This window comes from Symphalangus syndactylus, chromosome 4, assembly GCF_028878055.3.
Source record: "Symphalangus syndactylus isolate Jambi chromosome 4, NHGRI_mSymSyn1-v2.1_pri, whole genome shotgun sequence".
NCBI lineage: Eukaryota > Metazoa > Chordata > Mammalia > Primates > Hylobatidae > Symphalangus > Symphalangus syndactylus.
In genome coordinates, this window is record NC_072426.2 from 15555012 (window position 1) to 15561011 (window position 6000).

Consider the following 6000-nt stretch of genomic DNA (forward strand, 5'->3'; position numbering starts at 1 on the left):
GTTTCCAAATATGGCAACATTTTTAGATTCATAGCAACAGATGGCATGTTAGTTTAGAATTTTAAGTTGTGAATTGTATTACAATTATTAGCTTAAGATTGGAAAGGTAATAGCATTTTTGTGTTCTGTATGAAAACCTCTAAAGTTTCTAGGTGGACAAGTGTTTAAACAGAATTAACACAAAGTACATTTGTCAATTGTTTTTTATTTTCATTGCATCGTGACCTGAATAAGCTTTAAAATGTTACAAAGTTAGAAGGCAAAGTAAAATTTGGTTTATTTTAAACCAAATCATGAACTTCAGATTAAGCTAAATTTTGTTCCACTCTAGTGTGTAGCTTACTCTAATGACTCAGTCTTAAGTCTGGGAAACAGTAAGTTCTAGTATATTATAAAAGTATATTTTATGTACTTTAAGTAGTTTAGGACACAGAAAAAGTAGTATTCACCCACTGAAAAAAAATTAATAATAGCAAATAAAAGCATCTTAATTTAGTTCATTCGATTGGTAACAATTTGTGCCTGACACTGTTAAATGCCTTAGTTTAGAACCTTTAAAAGTATTCTATAGGTAGAAATTATAGATGGTTCTATTAAAAATAAGTATTGCCTGACACTGTTAAATGCCTTAGTTTAGAACATTTAAAAGTATTCTATAGGTAGAAATTATAGATGGTTCTATTAAAAATAAGTATTGTCTTAGTTATTGTAGCTCAGTTTGGCATTTCTTATATTTAGAGAAAATAATTTTAATTTTTAGAGAAAATGAGGAGTTTTAGCCATTGTGTCTCTAACATGCTGTTTGTTACATAGCTTACTGACCTCAATTAAATCATTTAAAGGGTTTAAAAATATCTTTAAAACAAATTACTAATTACACTTATCACTAGAAAGAGAAAAACATTCAAGTTTTTTAACTCTAGTGTTCGTTTTATTTATAGCCTAGTGAAATGGAAATACCAGCAAGCTGGAATGGAAAGCTGAATTTTCCTTTTCCTTATAAGAATAACATAGCAGTGACCAGCCTAGGTTTGCTCGTTACTCTATGCTGTGACTATAAAATAGAACAGCGTATTTGACTCATTTTGCAATTGTATTAAAAATGAAAAACTGATATGATGAGGCTTTGTGTCTTCACCCAGATCTCATCTTGAATTATAAACCTCATAATCCCCACTTGTCAAGGGAAAGACCAGGTGGAGGTAATTGGATCATGGAGGCGGTTTCCCCCATGCTGTTCTCGTGATAGTGAGTTCGTTCTCACGAGATATGATGGTTTTACAGGGGGCTCTTCCCGCTTCGCTCGGCACTTCTTTTTGCCGCCTTGTGGGGAAGGTGCCTTGTTTCCCCTTTGGCTTGCGCCATCATTCTAAGTCTCCTGAGGCCTCGCCAGCCATGCTGAACTGTGAGTCAATGAAACCTCTTTCCTTTATAAATTACCCAGTCTCGGGCAGTTGTTTACAGCAGTATGAAAGGGGACTAATACAAAGACATTTAGAAAAAAAAAGGCACTTAGTATGATATTATGTTAGTTGTATGTCCATAACTTTGCATCTAAAACCGTTATTGTCATCATCATCATCACACTCATTACCAAGCGTTTGTTTTTTTTTTTTGAGACGGAGTCTCTCTGTCGCCCAGGCTGGAGTGCAGTGGCGCAATCTCGGCTCACTGCAAGCTCCGCCTCCCGGGTTCCCGCCATTCTCCTGCCTCAGCCTCTCCGAGTAGCTGGGACTACAGGCGCCCGCCACCACGCCCGGCTAATTTTTTTTTGTATTTTTAGTAGAGACGGGGTTTCACCGTGGTCTCGATCTCCTGACCTCGCGATCCGCCCGCCTCGGCCTCCCAAAGTGCTGGGATTACAAGCGTGAGCCACCGCGCCCGGCCTCCAAGCGTTTGTTTAAATATCTAGTTGACAGAGGGTAGAGTTCAAGGACGGAATAGAAAGTGTAGGGTCTGTCTAGAAACTGACATTTGAGCTGAGAGTGGTAGGAAATAGTGTAGTATGTTACATGAGCCATGTACAGACACAGGCAATAGGTACTAAAATTAAAACCAGCGACTGAGATTTAAAGAAAGTAGATTCTTTGGTATATGTTAAATCCTGTTTTGTGCTAGTTAAATAGACACCCCCAACCAATGACCTTGTTTTCTTAAACTTTTCACAGTAGTACACTATTGAAGGTGAAAATCAAGCTCATTAAGGAGATGTTTGTTTTTTTTTAACAGCACTTGCCTTCAGACTTGGTGTAAACTTTCTACTTCTCTAGCGTTATCTTCAGAAACCGAAGGAACACACACACACACACACACACACACGCACATACTTCACTACTTTTGCCATAGGGATTATTATCTCTATTGGTAAGACGCTATAATGCCATATAAATGAACTGTTCATTGAGTTCTTGTGACAGTAGCACTTTGGTGCCTTTCTTACAGGATTATATAGTTTATAGAAATACCAGGTATTTTAAAACAGGGCAGAATGTACGTTCAGAACAGAGTTCCCTAAAACATATTCTATGGAATTATGGAATACTGGCTATGAGGAGTGCTGATTGTGTTTTTCTAAAAAGCCCTATGGCTAAATTAATTTGGGAAATGCTAGGTTAAACAATTACTTCTTTTAGCAGGACTTCTTGGAGGCTTTAGTATGCTAATATGCATTGAAAACTGTCAAGAAGGGACTTCTACAACATACTTTATTTTAAAATGTACACTAAATTCACTTAACCAATGAAGGCCTTTGTCAAGCAATTTATCTAGGGACTGAAATTCTATGGCAATTATTCTGGATCATAGAGGCAACAGCATTAGATGTAAAAACTCCGGAATTAGACAACCTAGAAAGTCATTTTACCTTTTCGAGTCCCAGGTTCTTATCTGTACATTAGGAATAATAATTTCTACCTAATGAGAGTATTACAGATTGCTAATTCGTTAGAGATTGCTAGAACATAGCTTATAGTAAACACTAAAAGATGCTTACTTATCAAAACAGCATTAATTGCTGAAGCAGAGATCACAAGTGCAGCCAATATAATTAATTCCTTGACACAATATAACAAGCCTAGACAAGCTGAGCAGTATGTCAGCAAAGAAAACTGTCATGTAATAGAAAAACTTGATCCATTTTATATTAAAATATAAATTTTGCTTTGGTTTCTGATCCATATTTTTGTGATATATAATAGATGTACTTTTTTGAGGGTACATGTGATGTTTTTTCTTATTTTTTTTATTTATTTTATTTTTTTTATTATACTTTAGGGTTTTAGGGTACATGTGCACAATGTGCAGGTTTGTCACATATGTATCCATGTGCCATGTTGATTTCCTGCACCCATTAACTCGTCATTTAGCATTAGGTGTATCTCCTAATGCTGTCCCTCCCCCCTCCCCTCACCCACATGTGATGTTTTGATGTATTCATATAATGTGTTATAATCAAGCCAAGATAATTGGAATATTCATCACCTTAAAAATTTTTCTTTATGCTGGGAACATTTGCATTATTCTCTACTAGCTGTTTTGAAATATACAATAGATTATTGTTTACAATAGTCACTCTACTGATTTATTGAACACTAGATCTTAGTTTATCTATTTAACTGTATATTTGTAACCATTAACCGACCTCTCTCTTCATCACACACGCGCACCTTGGCCAGTCTCTGGTAGTTATTATTCTACTCTCTACACCCATATTAACTTTGTTAGTTCTCACCTATGGATGAGAATGTACAATATTTGTCTTTCTGTGCTTAGCTTATATCACTTATCATAATGACCTCCAGTTTCATCCATGTTGCTGCAAATTATAGGATTTCAATTTTTTTAATTTCCAGATTATTTTTCAATAGTTTTTGGGGAACAGGAGCAGTGTACACTGTACCCAATGTATAGCCTTTTATCCCTCAGCCCCCTCCCACCCTTCTCCCTGAGTCCCCAAAGTCCATTGTATCATTCTTACACCTTTGTGTCCTCATAGATGAGCTCGCAGTTACAAGAATGATGTTTGGTTTTACATTCCTGAGTTACTTCACTTAGAATAGTGGTATCCAACGCCATCCAGGTTGCTGCAAATGCCCTTATTTCATTCTTTTATATGGCTGAGTAGTATTCCATGGTGTGTGTGTGTATAACATATATATATATGTAACTACATATAATCACATATATATCATATATAAAATATATCACATATTTATCATATATGAAATGTGATATATATATCACATTTTTAAACCACTTGATTGATGGGCATTTGGGCTGGTTTCATATTTTTGCAGTTGTGAATTGTGTTGCTATAAATGTGTGTGCAAGTGTCTTTTTCATATAATGACTTCTTTTCCTCTGGGTAGATACCCAGTAGTGGGACTGCTGAATCAAATGGTAGTTCTACTTTTAGTTATTTAAGGAATCTCCACATTGTTTTCCACAGTGGTTGTACTAGTTTACATTGCCACCAGCAGGGTAAAAGTGTTCCCTTTTCACAACATCCGCACCAATATCTAGTATTTTTTTAAAAAATTATGGCCATTCTTGCAGGAGTAAAGTTGTATTACATTGTGGTTTTGATTTGCATTTCCCTGATAATCAGTGATGTTGAGCACTTTTTCATGTTTGTTGGTCATTTTTATATCTTCTTTTGATAATTGTCTATTCATGTCCTTAGCCCACTTTTTGGTGGAATTATTTATTTTTTTCTTGCTGATTTGTTTGAGTTACTCGTAGATTCTGGATATTAGTCCTTTGTTGGATGTATAGTTGCGAAAACTTTCTCCCACTCTGTGGATTGTCTGTTTGCTGATTATTTCTTTTGCTGTGCAGAAGCTTTTTAGTTTAATTAAATCCCATATATTTATTTTTGTTTTTGTTGCATTTGTAACCATTAACCAACCTCTCTCTTCATCTTTCCCCATCCACACATACACCCTGGCCAGTCTGTGGTAGTAATTATTCTACTCTCTACCTCCATATTAACTTTTTTAGTTCCCACCTATGAATGGGTTCTTGGTTATAAACTTTTTGCCTAAGCCAATGTCTGGAAGAATTTTCCCGAGGTTGTCTTCTAGAATTTTTATGGTTTCAGGTCTTAGATTTTTTTTATTATTATTATACTTTAAGTTCTAGGGTACATGTGCACAACATGCATGTTTGATATATAGGTATACATGTGTCATGTTGGTTTGCTGCACCCATCGCCTCGTCATTTACATTAGGTATTTCTCCTAAAGCTATCCCTCCCCCAGGCCCTCACCTCCCGATAGGCCCCAGTGTGTGATGTTCCCTGCCCTGTGTCCAAGTGTTCTCATTGTTCAATTCCCAACTATGAGTGAGAGCATGTGGTGTTTGGTTTTCTCTTCTTGTGATAGTTTCTTGAGAATTATGGTTTCCAGCTTCATCCATGTCCCTGCAAATGACATGAACTCACCCTTTTTTATGGCTGCATAGTATTCCATGGTGTATATGTGCCACATTTTCTTTATCCAGTCTATCATTGATGGACATTTGGGTTGGTTCCAAGTTTTTGCTATTGTGAATAGTGCTGCAATAAACATATGTGTGCATGTGTCTTTATAGTAGCATGATTTATAATCCTTTGGGTATATACCCAGTAATGGGATTGTGGGGTCAAATGGTATTTCTAGTTCTAGATCCTTGAGGAATTGCCACACTGTCTTCCACAATGGATGAACTAATTTACACTCCCACCAACAGTGTAAAAGCATTCCTAGTTCTCCACATCCTCTCCAGCATCTGTTGTTTCCTGACTTTTTAACGATCACCATTCTAACTGGCATGAGATGGTATCATCTCGTTGTGGTTTTAATTTGCATTTCTCTGATGACCAGTGATGATGAGCATTTTTTCATGTGTCTATTGGATGCATAGATACCTTCTTTTGAGAAGTATCTGTTCATTTCCTTTGCCCACTTTTTGATGGGGTTGGTTTTTTTTTCTTGTAAATTTGTTTGAGTTCCTTGTAGATTC